The sequence below is a fragment of the Pan paniscus genome, chromosome 2, assembly GCF_029289425.2.
Source record: "Pan paniscus chromosome 2, NHGRI_mPanPan1-v2.0_pri, whole genome shotgun sequence".
Taxonomy (NCBI): Eukaryota; Metazoa; Chordata; class Mammalia; order Primates; family Hominidae; genus Pan; species Pan paniscus.
The window spans coordinates 42,282,021-42,304,209 of NC_085926.1; the positions used below are offsets into that span (position 1 = coordinate 42,282,021).

The following is a 22,189-nucleotide window of genomic DNA, read 5'->3' on the forward strand; positions in this document are numbered from 1 at the left end:
AGAATAGTAAGAGTCTAGTTTTGCTTAAAATGAAGTTTTAACATGATTATAAGGGAAAGAGGGAAGACGTTATCTTATGCAGCTATTATCATGCTAGAACTTCTCATTCATTCTCAAAAAAATTTAAACACACAAATGACACATGAATATTTTCTCATGGCAAAATAGAAAAACAATATCAATACAATGAAATGCCATATTGATTCTCATCTTTCATTCTCATTTCTTTGATAGTAATGCAGCTAGGAAGGTAATTTATTTTGTGTTTGTTTTGATATTAAATAAATAATATCACAATGTCCTTTACCACTGCTGCTGGAGCTGCATCTGCAAACTCCGGGGTCAGTTCTTGTGGCCCCAGTGGCACCAGTGGCAGGGAAGCCGGGTGCTCCAGTGACCCACCCAGGGAATGATGATGAGACGAGTGAGGATGAACCCACAGTAAAGTGGCTTCGTCAGGAGACGTGTGTCTGTGAGAAATGCTCTGTAGAGTTCTTTAGCATCTCCGAGTTCCTGGAACATAAGAAAAAAATCACACTAAAAATCTACCTGTTCTCATGAATGACAGCGAGAGGCCAGTGTCTTCAGAGGACTTCTCCAGAGCTGTACTTAGCTACCAACCACCCAGTCCAAGCAGTGAGTGAAGCCAGTTGTGGACTCTGTGATGTACCTAAAGACAGAGACTGTCCTGCCGCCACCCCCAAGACATAATTTATTTACCCAAAGGCAAAGTGGCCAACACAAATGTGATCTTGCAGGCACTATGAGACACCAAGGTGGTGATGAATCAGCAGAGTGCAGATGCGCTGCCTGTACCAGCACCCATGTGTGCTTGAGCAGATCCTATGTCTGCAGCAGGAGGTACAGCAGGTCCAGCTCACCCAGCAGATCGCATCCAGGTGCACATGTGGACCTCCCATGCTCTCCACTTTGGTGGTAGGCGACGACCTTGGGCAGTTGCATGTCCCAGCAGGTTTCTATGGCTGTGACTTTGCTCAGCCAGAAAGCTGGAAGCCAAGGTCTGTCTCCAGATGCCTTGAAACAAGCCAAACTACTTCAAGCCAACATCCCTTCTGCCAACATTCCTTCTGCCAACATCCCTTCTGCCACCAGCTCTCTGTCCCCAGTGCTGACGCCCTTTGCTCTGAAGCCAGATGGAACCAGGTTGTTCCCAAACGTCATGTCTCCTCTCGCAAGTGATTTGCTTCCTCAGATGCTGGGCTCGGTGCTCTTCCAGAGTCCTTTCTCCATTGTCGCGCTAGAACCATCCAAGAAAGGGAAGAGGAAGCCACCGAACATCTCCACAGTCGACCTCAAAACCAAAGATGAGGCGGTCCTCTACAAGCACAAGTGTCAGAGCAGTCTCCCTTCCGTGTTTATCTGATCCCAGCCAACCTATGTCAAAGTTGAAGTTCCTGGCACCTTTGTGGGACCCTTAACATTGTCCCCAGGATGACCGCTTTGTTAGCAGCCCAGCCACGCCAACAGGCCAAGCAACATGGCTGCATGTGGTGTGGGAAGAACTTCTCGTCCGCTGGTGCTCTTCACATTCACGGGTGGACCCACACTGGAGAGAAGTCTTTTGTAGGCAACATTTGTGGGCGAGTTTTACCACCAAAGTCAACTTCAAGGTCCATTACATGATCCACGGGGCGAACAATAACTCAGCCCGCTGTGGGAGGAAGCTGGCCATCGAGAACACCATGGCTCTGTTAAGTACAGACAGAAAAAAGTCTCAGAAATGTTTCCCAAGGAAATCCTGGCCCCTTCGGTGAACGTGGACCCTGTTGTGTGGAACCAGTAGCCCAGCATGCCGAGTGGCAGTCTGGCCATGAAGACCAGTGAGATCTCTGTGGTCCGGAGTGAGGGTGTTCCTAACCTCCTGCTTTCCTTGGGGGCCAGCTCCATTGTGAATAACACCACCGTCTTCAAGATGGATGGCTCCCAATCAGGCATCAGTGCAGATGTGGAAAAACCAGGTGCTACTGACAGCGTTCCCTCACTTCCTGGAAGAAAACAAGATTGCAGTCAGCTAAGCTAAAGGAGAACTTGCATGGAAGGAGAAATGCAGACAGTGTGAAATCTCTAGAATCTGCTTTTTTGGTAAACACTCATCTCCCGTTTTCTTTTTCTTACTGATATGCAAATGATGTTTTTGAAGGTTGTGATCGCAACCTCAGGCAAGTCCCACAATCACGACTGTTGCTATGCTGCTTTGCAAAAAATTGAAAAATCAAACAACAACAAATGTTCATATCAAAACAAATAAAGACTAGCATTAAAAACAAATTTTGGAAAGAAGCGGGTCTTGCAAAGTAGCTTTTGTACTTGTGACAAACTGTATACATAGAACCTTTGCACAACCTAGAATTTTTTCCAAAGACTGGTTACCTATTTCAAGGTAGAATCATTGGAACTTGTTGAACCAACATGGAAAAGACAATGACTTAGCCTAATTGAGGGGAGAGGGGTACTGTATACTTCCATGATGACTGTACATGGGTAAAAGGACAAGGTCTGCCATCTATTTAGGGGCCTATTTATATACCCCAACCCTGTCCCCATCTTGTTGTTTGCTTTTCTGAATGTACTTTAAAAAAATAAAACTAAGGTTGTAGAATTATAAAATTGCTTCAACTGTTTTTTTTTTTTTTTTTTTTTGAGATGGAGTCTCACTCTTTCACCCAGGCTGGAGTGCAGTGGCGTGATCTCAGCTCACTGCAGCCTCCACCTCCTGGGTTCAAGTGATTCTCCTGCCTCAGCCTCCTGAGTAGCTGGGACTACAGGCATGCGCCCCCATGCCTGGCTAATTTTTTTGTATTTTTAATAGAGATGGGGTTTTACCATTTTGGTCAGGCTGGTTTCAAACTCCTGACAGCAAATGATCTGCCCACCTTGGCCTCCCAAAGTGCTGGGATTACAGGTGTGAGCCACTGCGCCTGTCTTGCTTCAACTTTAGAACCATAAGTCAGATGCCCTCAGATGGACTTACAGTAGTCCTTAAGGAGTCAGTGTGTGTGTTGCTGCTTAAATGCAGTCCAGTTGGAGCCCTGAGAGTGCCAGTGTCCTCCCCACACTTCCCAGGTGCTGTCCTCTTCCTGAACCCCAGAAGAGGTGGGCACCTGAGCAGGGAATTTCAGGTGACTTAATTTGGTTTGTCAGTGCCTACTCTATTGAAGAACTGGGTTTTCATTCTTGAGAAGAAACTCATGGAAGGGTGTGTTTCCTATCACACGTTCACATACTAATTTTTTTGTTGTATTTCCTTAATTCAACATAATTGGGACTTAAGCCAAGTAATTATGAAGTTTTTTTTTGTTTTCTTCCTGAATATTTCATGAAGGCTATGAAGTTGGAACAGGCAATTCCTGGGTATAAAAGCTTTAATTTATCTACCTCATTTATTTTTAAATTCTTTTGTAGCTATAGTGTCTGTTTTCCTATTTTAAGACCGATGAAGTATTCCCAGGCCCTGTCTAAAATCTAGGAGTTGTATTGATGGGAAGAGCTGAACGTCCAAGAGGTTTTTGTGATGCCTTTTTTTGTAATCTCCTTTTGTAAGTGTAATATTGAGCAAATGAAACATTGCTTTCATAGTTTAACAAGAAAGGAGAAAGAAAGAAAGACTCTAGCTTCTGGGAGAAAAGTCTTTTCCCTCTAGGTGGAAGACCCTGGCTGAACAGTGGATCCAAGACTGTTAATCAAGGTGTTGTCTCTTAGTTATTTCACCTGACTTTAGGATTCCCCAGATATTATTATTATTATTACTTCTGCCAAGTTGTGCCTTTTCTTCTGGAATTGTAAATGAACACAATAATAGTACCTGTTTAGACTGTGAAATGGGTGTCACGGAAAACACACTGGTGGCTTTCTCACTGTTGAGCTAATAATGCCTTGTGAATGTATGCTCTATGGAGAAACCCCTGTTGTTGTACCTGCTGATGCTGTCTGTCTGTTGGAAAATACATTTTGAATTTTCCCCCCAAAAACTTACTTATTTTACTTCTTGTGAACCTGTAATTATTTCAAAATTAAAACTTAAAAATTATAGACAAGAAAAGAAACCTTTTCTTTTACATTTTTTGCCACTTCCACAGCAATGCTGGTATTTCTTGTTCATTATATAATATTGTTTCCATCCCTAGAGAGAAATATTTTAGGCCTGGGCCTGTGCGTAAGAGGCTCCTTGCACCCACTTGCTTATGCTTCTCCAGACCCAGTGCTATTTTAGGAAGCAACATAACCTAATTTCTGGGCAAGGAATCTAAGGGCTATCCATTAATTTAGAGATTGAAAATAAAGAGAACCCCAAGACAGGGATAAAAGCATGTCCATGGTTTTGTTATTTGTTGAATTTTTCAACCAGTTATGTACCTGTGGCATTCTCCCCCTACCTCCCACCACCTGTGGGACAATTTCCACCATGTATTCTCTTCACCTGTACATGAACGCCAGTCCCTCCCAGCCTGAAGGGCCCTTCCTAGATCTTTGTTTCCTTCTCCAGTGCATAATGTAGCAGAAAAATCAGAGTCATACAATCTTAGGTGCAAATTCCTGGGTGCAAACTCAACCTTTACTGGTCTTGTGACCTTGGACCAGCAATTTCACTGAGCCTTGATTTCCTCTTCTCTCTTTCTGGGGTGATCCCTTTCTCCCAGGATTGTGGAGTACAGTTGGTGAGGACTTTTTGTGGAAGCCCCTTGCCGGGTAAATATTAGCTCCTCTTTTCCCTCCCTGACTTTAGCAGCTTCCCCTCCCGGCCAACATTCTGAAGTTCCTCTGAGAGCATCTATGGAGGCTGGTACCACTTTGCCTCCTGTTTTCTCCTCGCCCACTGTGGTCTGGCTTGCATGCCCATATTCCCACTGCAGCAGAATTTTCATAGGATTTACAGATGAATTTCTAATTGCCAGACAGGACAGATTCTTTCTCAGTCTTCTTTTGCTTGACCCCCTCACAGCATTTTGTCCACTCTTCCCCTCTCTCCTTTTGCTTCTACAACAGAACATCCACCTGTTCTCCTCACTCAAATTGTTTTCTCCCCTTAGTTCCTTTCCTCTGCACTCTCTGCCCCCCTCGGATACCAAGGACACTTGGACACTTCTCTGTTCCCTTCCTTAGATTGACTTCATCCTCACCACAGCCTCCAAGCCTCTCGTGCCCTGACTATTCTCAAATCCACATCTCCAGCTCTGGCCTCTCTTCTGAGCTCCAGACCTGAGCTTCAATAGCTTTTTGGACAGATTCTCCATATGACTGTTTTGTAGACTCTCAAACTCTGCCAACTTCCCACTGTCTTGCTTTTCTGAATATAATTTCCTTCCTTGTATGGGACACTAAACTTGTGCACCTTATTGGATTGCTTTGATCCATCCCTTCTCCTACCCCCACCCTATCCCATCAGGTCACCCTTCAAACATGAGATTAGACTTCCTGAATGGTTGAGAATGGACCAGATGACACAACCTGGAAAGACTTGGAGTTGTCTCCTTGTGAGGTAAGGTTTGACCAGTGAAAATGGGAAATAGGAGGGATCCTATCTCTCCTGTGGACCACTTCAAGGTGTAGTTGCTGCTTGTGATCTGTTGTGCATGCTGGACAAACTTCCTGTTGAAAGATTTTGCTTTGTTTGTTCCCCCTAAAGCAGAGCCAGAGACAAAGCTAGCAAGCAGATAATTTACTTGGGAAATGATCCCAAGGAGTAGGAATGAGAGACATGGGGAGTGAAACAGAGAAGGTGAGAAAGCCAGTATAAAGATACATTATTAAGTAGGCACCACTATGGGTGGTGATTGATGCTCAGTGATGTCAGGTGATCTAAAGAGCTTTGTGAAATGCATCTAAGAATTATCCTTCTGGGAACATGAAAGGGGAACACTTATCCATTAGCTCCTGTTTCCCCATTGATGTTAACTCCTGGGTACTTCCAGGTTGTACATGCGTAAGTGCTGAGTGGGCTCTCCCAGCATCCCACCATGGCATTAGAGTGACCCTGGAGCAGGAGGAGAGAAACCAAGGAAAGATACTCTCAGGTTGCACCTGTATAAAAGTGATTGAGACCTGTGTAGAACTGTTGCTGCAGAAGTGATTGGAGTAGGAAATACGGCTGAGATTTGAAGTGGAACATAAAAGTTGTCAGATATGGACCTACTGTGTCTCTTTGTGGCCTCGTTGTGAAGCAGTGCTCAGTGCAGTAATTAATTACCTTGCACTGCCTCACACATTTTTTTCTTGTTTCACTTCATATTTCCTTCTCCCTCACTCTTATGGGCTTGTATCTTCAAAGTAAAGTGTTAGCGCATTAATCCTTGCCTCAGCCTCTGATTTCTCAAGAACTCATTATAAGGCAATTTTTTTTTGAGATGGAGTCTAGCTCTTGTAGTCCAAGCTGGAGTGCAGTGCCACAATCTCAGCTCACTGCAACCTCTACCTACCAGGTTCAAGCAATTCTTCTGCCTCAGCCTCCCGAGTAGCTGGGATTGCAGGCTTCCACAACCACGTCCAGGTAATTTTTGTATTTTTAGTAGAGACTGAGTTTCACCATGTTGGCCAGTCTGGTCGTGAACTCCTGACCTCAGGTGATCTACCCGCCTCAGCCTCACAAAGTGTTGGGATTACAGCTGTGAGCCACCATGCCCAGCTGATAGGGCAACGTCTTAAGAGGCTGGATAGCTTCTCTTAATTGCTATGGAAATAATGCTTTTTAAAATCAATGTGTAATAGTTTGATTATTTATGACAACACAAGAGAATGGTTGGATCAAGGCAGTCAACATATTTTAAAGCCAGGGAGCTTGTATGGCAGCTTTTATTATTTTAAAGTTTTTTTTAAAGGAATATTTTTTATTTACGTGTAACCTATAGAAAAGTGCACATGTTATAACTACAGACTTTGATGAATTTTCACAAAGCAAGCACAACCATATAACCAGTCCCTGGATTAATACATTTGAATTTATCAGCATCTATGAAGGCCCTCTTATGCCATCTTCCAATTACTTTCTCCTACTTTCCAACAGTAACTATTATCCTGACATCTCATACTTCTATGGCAGCTTTTAAGGAGATCATTGTCTGAAGCAGTCACAGGTCAGATTGTGTTGAAAAATCAGACCCAGAATCTGATTATGATGGCAGCACAGCAGAAAAGACTATGTGAGGTGGTCACATAGTCTTGTGAGAGCTTGAGACCTGAGTTGGGAACATTTTTGTAGCTGAATGAAACTATCTTACACCCTGACATTCTTTTGAACTCTCTGAGTTGGCAAAAGCAATCTCTTCCCTCTGCCAGAGAAGAATAGCTTCCCCTCGCCTGGAAATCATGTTAACCTCACTTGAATTTGTGCCTCACAAAGAGGTACTGATTCTCAAGACTTTCTGCCATTATTTGTCATTTCTTCCAGGCCAAACACTAGACAGACCCTAGCACAGCCTCGATGGAGAAGAAATAGCCTAAATGTCAATGGAACTTATGGAACTTTTTACTGTGTGTCAACAAGACCTAGGGGACATTTGTGGGAGCAGCTTGTGTGTGGAGTCCTCATGAATGGAATTAGTGTCCTTATAAAGAAGTCCCAGAGAGCTGCTCTGCCCCTTCTACTATGTGAAGACACTGTAAGAAGTCAGCAGTCTGTAACCTGGAAGAGAGCCCTTACCAGAACTTGACCATGCTGGCACTCTGATCTCGGATTTCCAGCCTCTAGAACTGTAAGAAATAAATTTGTGTTGCTTATAAGCCACTCCATCTATGGTAATTGTAGTAGCCCAAACAGACTAAGACACTGCTGTGACAAATAACCATAAACCAGTGGCCTAAAACAACATTAATTTATTATTTCACAGTTCTGGAGGCCAGAGGTCCTAAATCAAGGTGTCAGCAGGGTTGGCTCCTTCTAGAGGCCAACCCTGAGGGAGAATGGATTCTGTGCCTCCCTCCTAGCTTCTGGTGGTTTCCAGCCATTTTTGGCATTTTCGACTTGTAAATACATTACTAATCTCTGCTTTTATCTTCACATCATGTTCTCCTCTGTGTGTCTCCGTGCCTTCTCTTTTGCTGTCTTTGAAAAAATACATTTTGTCATTGGATTTAGGGCCCATGCTATATCCAGGATGACGTCATATTGAGATTCTTAATTATATCTGCAAAGACACTATTTCCAAGTAAGGCTGTATTCACAGGTATTGGGGCTTAGGACTTGTACGTATATTTTTGGGACCACCATGTAACCCACCACATAGGTCTTTAGAGTGTTAAGTCAGGCTCAGGGCAGATTATAAAACTGGATGTAACAGAATTCTTGACACAAGTGCATGTTCTCCTGATTGTTGGACCAACAAGTTGGCTTGGTAAGGGCAGTTTTATTCCCTGCTGATCTGGTCTTCCAGCTAACCCACAGACTTGCTGTAGGGATCAGAATCAACTACTGCCACCTTAGTTGACCCATAGACGTGCAGTTAGGAGCCACAATAGCCACCCTGGCCACCACAGCCTAGAGTGGAGGCACTCAGCCAAGTGCATTATAGATCAACTGAGTTCCAGCTGACCACAGGTGCATGAGTGATAACAAATGATTATTTTAAGTGCTTGAGTTTTGAGGCAGTTTGTTTTGCAGCAATAGCTAACTGATATAGAGATTAGCACATATCTCTAGAAATCAATAGGCATTGCTTTTTGGCCTTTTGGCTAAGATCAAACATAGAAATCAATAGGTAAATAATCAGTAAGACTTTAAAGGATTTAAATAACAAGCTTGATATAACAGCTATATAAAGAAAGCTGTACCCAACATCGAAGTGGAAACATTCTTTTTAAACAAATGTGGAAAATTCACCAAAAATAAGCATATTTTAGGCTTAAAAGCACATTTCAATTTTTTCCAAAAAGAAAAACTCTGTAAGCAAATTTATAATAAACAAATTATAGCAAAAAAGAAAAACTAAATTTAAAATCTCCCCAAAATGATTTATTGGATTAGAATAGAAATAATCCTTCCAAAATATATGAATGTCAGCAAGAAAAAATGAAACAACTTATAGACCAAATTAGAAATTAATGACAAGAGGCATTACATATATAAATCTCTGGGATACAGCCAACCATACTAAAAATAAGTACAGCCTTAAACATTTATTAGAAAATATGATATTTTTAAAATAAGTAAACTGAGGTTTCAACTGAAGAAGCTAAGAAAAAAAATCAAAGTAATCTTCAAAGTAAACAGTAAATATAAAAACAGAGGCCAATGAAATGGAACAATAGAACCCATAAGAGTACTTTTTTTTTCTTTTTCATTTGGGGGGAAACACAAATAAAATAGACAAGTGGTGACAAGTTTAATCAAGATAAAATGAGAGGACACTAATAAACAACATTAGGAATGATGAAGCTGCCGTAACTGCAAATGCAGCGGAATTTCACAAAATTGAAGAGAATGTTATATACAATTTTGTAATAGCAAATTTCATAGTTGGAGAAAAAAATCCACGTGATTTTCGAGGCGTCAAATGGCCAAATTGGCAAAAGAAATAGGAAATTTAAAAAGACCAAAAAACATAGAGGAGAGTGGTCTAATATCCACACCAAAATGTCACCAAGTCCACTTAATTCTTCTGGCAAGTTCTACCAGACTTTCAAGGAACTAAAAATTTCATATTACTTAAGTAAAACTTCTATTTTACTTAATCAAGTAAAAATATGGAAATCTTCCCAATATATGTTGCAAGTCTACCATAACTATGATACCAAAATCAGAAAAAGGAAGAAAGAAGAAAAGAAAGCTGTAAGCCTAGATCATTTTATAAAGATGAACATTATGGGAGAAAAAAGGGCAAATTAAATCCAGCAATATATTAACGATCAGCTTCATTCCAGCTATGCAAACATGACTTAACTTTAGGAAAATTTCAATGTAAGTCACTGTATTAACATGTTAAGGAAGAAAAACATATGCACATTTTGATACATAGTGAAAAAATATTTGAAAAAAATCAACTCATTCCAGAAAGCAAAATGAAAGCACTCAAAATAGGAATAGAAAGAACTTTCCTAAAATATAAACGTATTGTTAGAAATTGACTGCATAGGCTGGTGTGGTGGCTCATGCCTGTAATCCCAGCACTTTGGGAAGCGAAGGCAGGCAGATCACTTGAGCTCAGCAGTTTGAGACCAGCCTGGGCAACACGGTGAGACCCTGTCTCTACTAAAAATGCAAAACTTTGGGGGGTGGGGAGCAAGGGGAGGGAGAGCATTAGGACAAATACCTAATGCATTCGGGGCTTAAAACCTAGATGATGGGTTGGTGAGTGCAGCAAACCACCATGGCACATGTATACCTATGTAACAAACCTGCACATTCTGCACGTGTATCCCGGAACTTAAAGTAAAATTTAAAAAAATGCAAAAAAAAAAAAAAAAACCCAAAAATAGCCAGGCGTGGTGGTAGATGCCTGTAGTCCCAGCTGCTTGGGAGGCTGAGGTGAGAGAATGGCTTGATCCCAGGAGAATGAGGTTGCAGTGAGCCGAGATTGAGCCACTGCACTCCAGCCTGGGTGACAGAGTGAGACCCTGTCTCAAAAAAAAAATAAAATAAAAATAAGGGCTTGGCGTGGTAGCTCACGACTGTAATCTCAGCACTTTGGGAAGCCGAGGCGGGTGGATCACTTGAGGTCAGGAGTTTGAGAACAACTTGGCCAACATGGTGAAGCCCTGTCTCTACTAAAAATACAAAAATTAGCCTGGTATGGTGGCGCATGCCTGTAATTCCAGCCACTCGGGAGGCTGAGGCAGGAGAATCACTTGAACCCGAGAGGCACAGGTTGCAGTGAGCCGAGACTGCTCCACTGCACTACAGCCAGAGCAACATGAGTGAAACTCCATCTTGAAAAAGTAAATAAAATAAAATAAATAAGTAAAAATAAAAATAAAGAAATTGACCACATCCAAAGCATCTCACGGCCTGCACTCTTCTCCAACTCCCAGGCTGGAAGCCAAGGGATGTTAGTGGGGTTCTGTTGGGCAGCAGGTCTTCCATGGTTTTCTCCCCACAAGTGCTTCCTTTACTTGTAGTGAGTTATGCATCAGTCAGCCCATCTCTGGATCTGATCTCATTTCACCATGAAGATATTCCTGAGTGTTTCTGGCATTAGGAAGTATTATTTCCCAGCTTTCACTTATATTTCTTTGACCATCCTAATTGAAATTTGAAAAAAGGATGAGGGGTTTTAAAGAATAGGTTTAGAAGAATGGTTCCCAAAATTTAGTATAAATTAGAATCATCTGAGAGTCTTTTTAAAATATAGAGACCTGGGTTCATCCCAAGTAATTTTTAACATAACTTTTCCCCAATTATATTAACAATGCATATTCATTGTTGAAATTTTGAATAAAAAAGTATATAGAGAAACACTGTTTTGAGAATAAAACCACAGACTTGAAAAATTTTGAAATGTGACTTTTGGGGGAGTTTCCTCCAGCCAGAAGTAGATGATAGTTTCACCTCATTTATTTTTTATATATAACACAAGATTCCTTCCCACTTTTCAGAAAGTGTTTTGAGAGCTATAGGAGGAGGTCCTTGTATTTAAACAAACAAAAAAAGAAATACATGAAAGTTAGAATATACATTTGAAAAGTATTCAAGTATACATTCTGATAGTAGGGTGAGTAAAGTTAAAAAAGGTAAAATATAAGTAAGAAAGGTGGTTTAGATATATATTAGTAATGGAATTACAGAATTTGTTTAGCATTTTTAGCTTTTAGAATATATGACATAAAACTCTTAGGAAGAAGGTACTGATTTCCCTCATCAACACACACACACACACACACACACACACACACACACACACACAGAGGCTTACATAGTTTCACAATTCATTAATCAGCAAAATTTGGGGAATATTCTTCAGTATTTTTACTTTGTATAATATGTGAAACTGATTTAAATTGTATTTGATGTTTTATAGCTGCTGTTTAATGTAACAGTACACTGTGAAAATGTGCTTCTGTCAATAAATATACTAGATCATATCTATCAGTGGTTGCATTATACTTCCTTTGTATTCATCAGGGTAGGCTAGGTTATGTTGTAGTAACAAGCAATCACCAAATCTCACAGTGTATTTTTCTTCAGGTTACTTGTGGGGACTCTGCTGCTCTATGTCACTGTTAACATTATTCCTTGACCCTGGCTTACAGAGCAACCATATTTAGAACATTGCTGGTCACCACAGCAGAGTGAGCAGAGAGCTTGAAGGTCTAGCACTGTTAACCAAACACTTGGATTGGGATGAACACATATTACTTTTGCTTACAATTCATTGGATAGAATAGGTTGCATGACCCTACCCAAGTAGAAGGGGACAGGAAATGCAGTCCTGTGATATATCCCAAAGGTGAAGAATCAACCAGAAATATTCAGTGGGCAGCATTAATGACTACTACATATACATGTGCTGTAATTTATTGAACCAGTCCCCCATATTTGTACATTTATTATATTTCTGCTTTCTCTTTTATGATAATTAGCATCCTTATAAATAAATATTGCTTGGTTTCTTTTCTTCTTGGTAGCAGAATTTCTAGATCAAAGTATACATATATTTTAAGGCTTTTGTTCCATATTTAACAAATCACACTCTAGAAAGGTTTTATCTGTTTATAGCCTCACTGGATATTGGACACACTACCTCAAGTCCCAGGAATCAAACTCTAAGGTCTCCAGAAAAGCTCTGTGGGAGGAATCCTCTGTCTCATGGATGTCCCTGTCTGCCCACATTTGTGTGTTCTGGGTCTGGGAACCTACAACACTCTGTCTGTTGTAGGTTCAAGCTTTTATGATAATATCTCTATTTTCTTTACTCATGAAATAAAATTGGTGCATGCTGAGTCCTTGGTCCCAACGCTTTCCTCCCAGACACTGCAGAACTGCAGATGTTACTCTACTGCTTTCTGGAATGCTGTGCTCTAAAGAGGAGGTTGGAACTTTTTGTCTCTTATAATTTACTTTTTTTTTTTTTTCAGACAGGGTCTTGCTATGTTGCTCAGGCTGGTCTTGCCTCAAGCAATCCTCCCACTTCGGCCTCCCAAAGTGCTGGGATTGCAGGTTTGAGCCACCACACCCAGCTATTATTTGCTCTTGTTGTTTGAAGATTTAGTCTTATGAATAAAGTACCTATTCATTTATCAACCATATATCAGAACTTACCCCTCAAAAGTGGCCCCCATTTATTTTGTGACAGGGGGCAGTGTTCAAAGTTTTGTCTTGTATTGTTTACAAACTGCCATGTGGCATGTGCCTTTCTCTTCCTTTCTCTTCCTATTTGTTTCCATTGCTTCCTGCAAAGCTGCCTGGAGAGGATCCTTAGTTGGCAGGGCCTATCTTTAGTGATTTTGGAACTTGCATTCTATCCTGTCACACTGTCTTCTGGGAATGTACCACCCCTTCATAAACATACACACACAGAACTCAATTTTTGTTGTTTGCCTATATATATATATATAACTTGCCCAATTTTGTTTTGAAGCTGACCAATCCCCAAATTTATTGGGAGTAGCATAATGAGCCAGAAATCACTTTGGCTGGGGCAGCTTGATACACACTGTAAATGCATACAGCCCTCAGCATGTGGGCTTAATGGATAAATGAAGAGTGGAGTGAGCAAGTCTGGGGAAGCTTAGCCATAGAGGCTTGTTTCATTGCCATCCACGTACTTGTGAGCATCAGCTACAAAGGACGACAAGTTGTTAGGAAGATCTCCATCCCCTGCCACTGGGAAAATTTTTCTTGTTTGATAGACAGGGAACCCAGAGAAATTCCTCTTTAGTTACAGGGGGAGGGGGCATGCCTTCACATTAACAAAACTGAGTTTGGGTAATCCTTCCTTTAAAAATTTTCTTTTAAAAAGCGTGGGTCTGTCTATGATGAACATAATAAATTTTTATTGCAGACATTTTGGAAAATTTTTTAAAGCATCAAAGAAAACAACGATCAGTCATAATTCACCATCTAAATATGACTACTCTTAGTTTTTTGCAAATTCTTTTACTTTTAAAAATGAATATATGCTAGATGTCTTATAAAAGTGTGATTGTATTGATGTGAAGTTTTATATCTTGCATGTTTCATTTCACATACCTTGAGCATGTATCCTTCTAAACCTGACATTTTTATTCTGAAGTGAAAAACCCTCTGTCTTTGCAATCCCTTTTTCAGAAGTAACCACTTTAGCAATTTGACACTAAGTAACCACGTTAGCAATTTGACATGTATTCATCCAAGTATTTTCTGTGTTTATACAGATACAAAAAAAAAGCTTTAAACCCACGTATCCCTTTTTGTTTGGAATTATGTTCTATCTATGGTTTACTTTTTTTCACTAAACAATGTATCTACTTAGTTATTTAATATTTTTTTTTCAGCCTGAGCAACATAGTGAGACCCCAACCCTACAAAAAAATTTTAAAACTTAGTTGGCATGGTGGAGCACACCTGTAATTTTAGCTACTTGGGAGGCTGAGGCAAGGGAATCACTTGAGCCCAGGATGTCAAGGCTGCAGTGAGCTATGATTGTGCCACTGTACTCCATCCTGTAGATTCTCTTATTTATTTTTTATTTTTGGTGACGTCTTGTTGCCAGGGACTAAGAATCCTGGATATCTTCTTAAGGCACAGCAAGGAACTCCATCTCACTTTGAAAAACAGGTACAGAGTATTTCATGAATAATTTATTTAACTATTCATCTAGACTTTTAGGTTGGTTCTAATATTTATGTTTTGACTGACAATGTTCCTCTTATTTGTCTAACACTCTGCTAGCCCAGATGATGAGGAAAGTGGTAATTAATTCAGCAAATGGATTAATTACACTCTCGTATTAACCACCACCTCTCTTCTGGATATGCTATTTAAAAATACTTATTGCTATTATATCTAATTAGCACTGCATTTGGGTTTTCTACTGTTAGTGTTTTAAAAATTCAAGTAATTTCATGTTTATGATGAAGGTTTTAATGGATTAGATAAAATGGGAATTTACTAAGAAGTTTCTGGGACCCATCTGTGATAGTGTGAACTAAATATTTGACCCTTGCTCCCACGCTCTGGCTTACAACTCCTAATATCCTTAGAATCTCCAAAGCGAGGTATGCTATTGAGACTGGTGGCTGGCAGCCCCTAGGTAGCTTCAGGATGGGGGCTCGTCACAGTGAAGACCAAGGCACAATTAAGAGGGTTGAGACTATTCAGCCCACTCATAACCTCTTGGGAGGAGAGGGGCCGAAGATTAATTTCACTAATGGCCAATTAGCTAATCAAGGCCCCATAAAAGCCCAAAAGGACAGAGTTTGGAGTGCCTGTGGAAAGCACACCTCAACTCCATGGGGGCAGACACTCCTGTGCTCAGGAAAATTCTAGGCCTTCTCAAATGTGTCCCTTCATTTGGCTGTTTATTTGTGGCTGCTCTTCAGTCATATCACCTCTATTCCAGCTGAATTTTACAATTCAAATCCATGATTTTATATTTGTGAGCATTAAATTTTGCCTGGCTTGCTTTGGCCTGTGCTTCCTATCTATTGATCTTCATTTTGTTGAGCAACACAGTTTGCTGTTATCCACAATTTCCATCTGCAGGCCTTGCTCACCCAGGGTATGCGAGTCATCTGTGGCTGGTACAGAGTCCATGATGTTCCAAGGAGTTACTCATTCCATCTCTACTCATTCAGTCTCCATCTTTTAGGGGTTATGCTGTCCAGATGAACAAATATAGGTCCTCAGCTCAGGAACTTCCTTTCTATATAGAAGGAGGCTGGAATGAAGATGGCCATCCCAGTAGAATGCGGTCTATGGCAATAGAAGAAAGTGTTCTGGGGGCACAGGAGAAACATCCAACCATTGTGGGATGGCAGAAGGTCACAAAAGACTACCAAGATTTACTGCTTAGTCTTCTACCAAGTATTTACTGCTGCCCTAATTCTCTTTGCCTCCTTTATGATAACACTCACTTTGGAGGGCCACCCTTCCCTGATTGCTATCTAAGCCTTTGGGCAGGGGTACACACTGTCAACTCCAGGGAGCATTACCCAATCAGTAAATTCCAAAGCCCAAGTTGCCAGACTCAGCATGGAGCAGACATCATGGAAGGGAAGTAAAAATCAAAAGATACATCAATTTATGTGTTCTTTATTCCCTCTGTTTCCCCCTTCCCTTCACCTCATTGAAGTCAGCTTGGTGGTCATTGCTTCATGGGAGGTATGTGGCAAGTCAGAAAACAGAACTACCCTAGAAGTCTTGCTGGCTTTTTATACTTAGAAGAAGTGAATTCCTGAGAATAATTTAGTTGAAGAAACACGAAAGGAGGATTTTCCCCAGACTAAAAATTGTTCCGGCCGGACGCGGTGGCTCAAGCCTGTAATTCCAGCACTTTGGGAGGCCGAGGCGGGCGAATCATGAGGTCAGGAGTTCGAGACCAGCCTGGCCAACATGGCAAAACCCCATCTCTACTAAAAATACAAAAAAAAAAAAAAAAAAATTAGCTGGGTGTAGTGGCGGGCGCCTGTAATCCCAGCTACTTGGGAGGCTGAGGCAGGAGAATCGCTTGAACCTGGGAGGCAGAGGTTGCAGTGAGCCAAGATCATGCCACTGCACTCCAGCCTGGGTGGTAGAGTGAGACTCTGTCTCAAAAAAAAAAAAAAAAAAATTAGATTGTTCCAGGCTGGGAAGAAGAGAAGAGTGCTGTGGTGGCAGGATTAGAGGTGCATTACCCTGTTTTTTTGGTAGCCCTGTTAGAGCAAGAGTCCAGAGAAAGACACATTTCAGAAAGACTTCCAGCACAGGAATAGTTGAGACCTGCCTAGCCTTGAAGGAGTCAGGAGGACAGGATAACAGATGTCATTGTGACTTCCCATAGGCACTGATGACTGAGGACCAAATAGATTTCCCCTACTCCCAGTGCCTTAGAAAGACCCTAGGCTTATGTGGGGTTCCCAAGAAAAGCTGAGGTTGTTTTTCTTGTAGCCAAGCAGGGCAATATTTGTATTTTTTGTAGAGACAGAGTTTCGCCCTGTTGCCCAGCCCTCAGGCCCAGTGCTTGAGTCGGAAATTAAGTAGAGTCGTGGACTATAAAGTAAGTTCTAGTTATTGGACTCCTTAGTTCATGAGCTGAAATGTACACTCATCACACACCCAAGGATATTTTAATTCCCTTCTGCCCCTATTTCATTCCACCTTCTTTCCTTTCAAATGGTTTCTAAGACCGTGTAATCAAATAATCACCTTGGAGCTCCATCTAACTCATACAGTGTCCATCCTCAAACTTGCTCTGTCCTGTACAGCAGTGTTCTTAGTAAAGCAACATTAGACAAAACTCAGCACCATGGTAGAGAGAGGCAGATCCCACTCTACCCACCCAAACACCACTGGGCACACACCAATAGACAGCTTTGAGGACAGACAATCCAAACAGCATTCCAAATCCATTTTTCTGGGTATCAAAAGTCAAAAGAAAGTTATTTAAGTGACTCAAATAGAGATTAAGGCTTTATTCAATGGATACACATCAGAGAGATTAAAGACTTTATTCAACTGATACATATCAGAGAGCATCTAGAGGACAGCTGACCCTAGATTAAAGTGGGGTTGGGATTTTATAAGACAGGGGAAAGCTGAATGCCTGAACTAGTGGTTTTGGCTTAGGTAGTATTTTTCACTTTCATCAAAACTCATAGTTGGAGGTCATTCCACTTTTGTGCCTCTTGCTTAAGTCATTGGTAAAATTCTAATACTATCAAAATAGTATTTTCTATGAAGTATTTTGGCAAGCCTCGTGGCTTAAGGAAAAAAAATTCCTGGACATATTTTTAAAATAATTATACTGAGGTATCTGTGGGAGCTGTTTGTAAAGATGCCGAGGGAGCTGTGGCTCACTGGGCCTGAAGAGCTGTAAACCAATCTGACTTTACATGGATTTGTGATAGAGGTGAGGAAATGAGAGGTTTAGAGGACAGGAGGCTGCAGCCATGGTGTTTAAGGCTTTGGAGTTAAGGCAGTTGCAGGTTATGCCAAGTTCTAGGTGGCCATGACTTTCTTTCTGAAGCATTAGGTTGAAGCATATGCAATAATTGATGTTGTTGGTCAAAACCAGTATAATATCAGGAATTTTATAGGGCTCAACCTAAATAAATATGGGCAAAAGTCAATATGGTTGAGTTGCTGAATTTGGTTTCAGGCCAAAGAACCTTGCTTATATATATCCTCTGTCCCTCTAACAAAACAACTAGCTAGTTTTATCTTTTCGCTTCTCCATGTTCACCTCACCTCACTGCTCATTTGCTCTTGGAAACCTGGCTGTCGTGTTGGAAAAAAGTGGATCTAGTTCTGCCTTTGCCATTGGAAAACATACTTTGAGCTTTGTCCATCTCAGATAGTTCAAAAACCCTTGTATATGTCATTCAGTCCATGTGATTGAAATCTAGGAGCTATCACTCCTAAATTGAGAGACAGAAATAAAATTTTAAAACAATTTTCTTAACAAACATATTACAAATAATTAATCTTAAATGGCAGCAAAATGTATCCCTGGTGTCTGAGCCAAAGTTAATACGTACACTTTTCAGAGCCCCTGCTAAGCTGCCTATTGCATTTGCTGGAATATGGCACTAACAGGAGGAACCGCATTCTCATGACCAGATACTAAATGAACATCATTCCAAAAAATTACCATAATATCCTTTATATCTTATAATTCTATGAACTGACGCAAGCAGCGCTGTCCGTCAAAGGCTTTATAAACGGCACAGAAAATAAGTACCCTGTGACTGGCATCTATTAACAAAATGAACACCCCAGGCACACTATTTCATTACTCCCACTGGCTCCCAGAGGTATAATTAGGGTTGAATTTTTCATGAACATAAACATTATTTTCTTTGTCCACTATGCTATGCTTTGTGCCTGATTATTTTCAATACTCCACTCAGAAAAACAGAAAAGGAGAGAAGACAGGCATATCCTCACTGACTGAAAGTGATTCTGTGGCTTGCTTTAAGGGTGCCCAGGCCCCTAGCATGGAGCTTGGAGTCCACTTTCAGGCAGAGCTCTCCCAGACCTGCTTTGCCCACTCCTGGCTTATGCTGAGGTTGGAGAAAGACCCAGCATAATCATCTGGAGCTCAGTATCTCTTGCAGAACTCTCAGGTTTTGGAGACATAAATATATGGTCTTCACTGTTAGTCTACCTACTCTATAATTTTTAAGTCATTTTTAAAGAAGAATAAAAGTGATACGGCCGTGATTGTTCTTGTTCTTCCTCTCGGTTTATTTGGTTGGATGATATCTGGTCTGATTTGCAGACATGTTTGAAATGCTTTGCCAGTGGAATTTATCAGCCATTGCCCCCAGAATCTTACTAAAATATAAATCTAATAATGCCATCCTCTTGCTTAAAACCTTTCAATGATTTTCTATTACCAATGAGAGAAAGTCCAAGTTGAACAGCATAGCCTGTGGGGTCTTTGTGAGACGCCCCTGAATGATCTCCATCTATGTTTCCTGTCTCTCCCTTAACAGGCAATCCACTGTCTAGCCACATTAAAGGTCTTATGATTCTCTAATTGTGCCTTTCTTTTACTCAATCCTGGGATATAATTTTCCTACATCTCCACCTTGCTAAAAGTAACCCTTAAAAGTAAAATCAAGCCTTGGTGTTCTCTCTGTCTCCCAACATGGTGGCCTCAGAAAAGGAGAAGGAGAAGGAGAAGGAGAAGAAGAAGGAGAAGGAGGAGAAGGAGAAGGAGGGGGAGGGGGAGTAGGAGGAGGGGGAGGAGGAGGGGGAGGAGGAGGGGGAGGAGGAGGGGGAGGAGGGGGAGGAGGGTAAGGGGGAGGAGGGGGGAGGAGGAGCAGGGAGGGGGGAGGAGGAGCAGGGAGGGGGGAGGAGGAGGAGAAGAAGAAGACGAAGGAGAAGGAGAAGGAGAAGAAAAAGACAATTTCCCTAATAGACTTTCTGACTGAGGATGGGCAGACTGGTGGAGGAAGCACCTACATCCCCAGACTGGGCTGATGAAACAGATGAGCCAGAAGGAAATCCTTCAACCACTTGGCACACTAATGATGAGATGTGTATAGGACATCTCCAATTGGTCATTCCATTCTTTTCACTGCTCCACAGGATGCTGGAGAACCCCATATTGATTGGAGCCATCTTCCCAAATCACCATCCTACAATGCTCTTCTAGGGAACTTGCTCTATGATGTGATAGAAGACTCAATTAAGGAATTATTTAGAGGATTAAATAGTGGTACAGCACACTGACCACATGAACCCGGCATCCAGAGAGGTTGAAAGTTTTAGTTATCCTGAGTTTTAGGACCTGGATGCCCTGTTCAGTTCCCTGGGTCTCAATGAAGAGTCTGTAGGTAACAGGATAATTAGAGTGGACATTGCTGACCAAGCACAGGATAAAGACAGGGATGACTGTCCTCTTGGCCAGGATAGAAATTAGGATACTGACAAAACAGATATACTGGAGGTCCATCCTGCCACAGACAGCTTTGATGACTACCTGCCTAAAAGAGGTGTTGATAGCTTTGGAGACAAGTATCAAGATCATGCAATTCAGACCAGTATCATGATGGGTGTCAGGACGGGTTTAGAGATGACTCACACCAGGATATGGGTCAATGTGGGGGCCGGGATTAAGATGATGACTGAGGCAGCAGAGACTATGATAGAGGCTATGATTCTGCAACAGGCAGTTGCAGAAGAGCATTTGGTAGTGGGTACCTCAGAGATGATGACTACTGAGGAGGTGGATGAAGACCAGTAAGACAGACAGGACAATTGGTCATGGAACTCCAGAGATGATTACTCTTAGGGTGATTATAGGCATGATGATAGGGGTCCCTCCCAAAGATCAGAACTGAATCTAAAGCCTCAGAGCACTCATAAGGAAGATGATCCCTCTTCTAGCACCCCCCAGCTCAGTTGAGTGGCTTCTATCTTTGGAGGGGGAAAGTCCATTGACACAGTTGCTAGAAAAAGAGAAGCAGAAGAACAGCTACAGAAGAAACAAGAGAAACCATATTGGCAGCTGGATGAGCCAAATCTAGAACAATGGCCTCTGGAGAGACATCCAAGATGGCAAAGTGAAGAAACTCAGGAACAGGAATGGTGGAGGACGGGAAGTGAGCCAGTGCAGACTGGGACCCCAGCCACATCAGGCAGAAGCAAGTCAGACCAGGATGCATGAAGAAGAGAGAGTGAGAAGTCTCTAGAAAATGAAACACTCAATAAAGAGAAACACTGCCAGTCTCCAATTTCTAAGCCTTCCAAACCTGATCAACTCCTAAAGGTGATTTGAGCCCCTCCACCAAAGGAGACTGCTTAGGTGAAGAGAAGTTCTAATCCTCTTATTCCATCTCAGAGCTCAGAAACAGAGCAGCAACCCCCTACCGGTAGTGAGGGAAAAGTACCTCCAGTTCAACCCTCAGAGGAAGGACCAGCAAAGAAAGATGAAAATAAAGTAGACGGGATGAATGTCCAAAAGTCCAAACTGGGAACTCGGGCCGTGGTCCAGGAGATGGAGGGAACAAAGACTGCTGGAGGGAGTCAGACAGGAAAGATGGCAAAAGAGATCAAGTCTGCAGATCTGCACCTGAGCCAAATAAACCTGAGGAAAATCCAGCCTCCAAGTTCAGTTCTGCAAGCAAGTGTGCTGCTGTCTCTGTTGATGGTGAAGATGAAAATGAAGGAGCAGATTACACCAAATAGACCTCCTGTGCTTTCTCCTAGTCTCTCTCCACTCTGGAACATTCAAGAGCAAAGCAAACCTACATCCAGACAAGACAAAATAACACTCACCACCTCCTGGGGGAGGAAAAAATCAGGGTCAAGTTCTGATAAAATAGCTATGTCTCAACCCAAAGGCAAGCTTCCTATTTAATTTGGAAATACTGAAGACATTTCTGCTAGAGAAATGAACAATGTGAGGAAGTAACTATTGCCACCACTCTTTAGCATCAGAAAGATACAATATCTGAATAAATTAAATAAGAAGTGTGTAAATGTTTACGTGTAAAACTCTACAACAGTCCCTGAAAGTCCAAAAAGTAGACCTGAACCAATGGAAGATATAAAGTATGCTTAGATAGGAAGACAGAATCATAAAGATTTTAATGCTCCTCAAATTATTTAAAAGAT

The 22,189-nt window shown here is 41.5% G+C and overlaps 2 pseudogenes; both read left to right on the top strand.

Annotated features, from left to right (window-relative positions):
- Nucleotides 1-285: 285 nt before the first annotated feature.
- Nucleotides 286-3,779, top strand: LOC100990105 (sal-like protein 4; annotated as a pseudogene).
- A 16,175-nt stretch (nucleotides 3,780-19,954) lies between these two features.
- LOC103782913 (eukaryotic translation initiation factor 4B-like) lies at nucleotides 19,955-21,760 on the top strand (annotated as a pseudogene).
- Nucleotides 21,761-22,189: the final 429 nt, after the last annotated feature.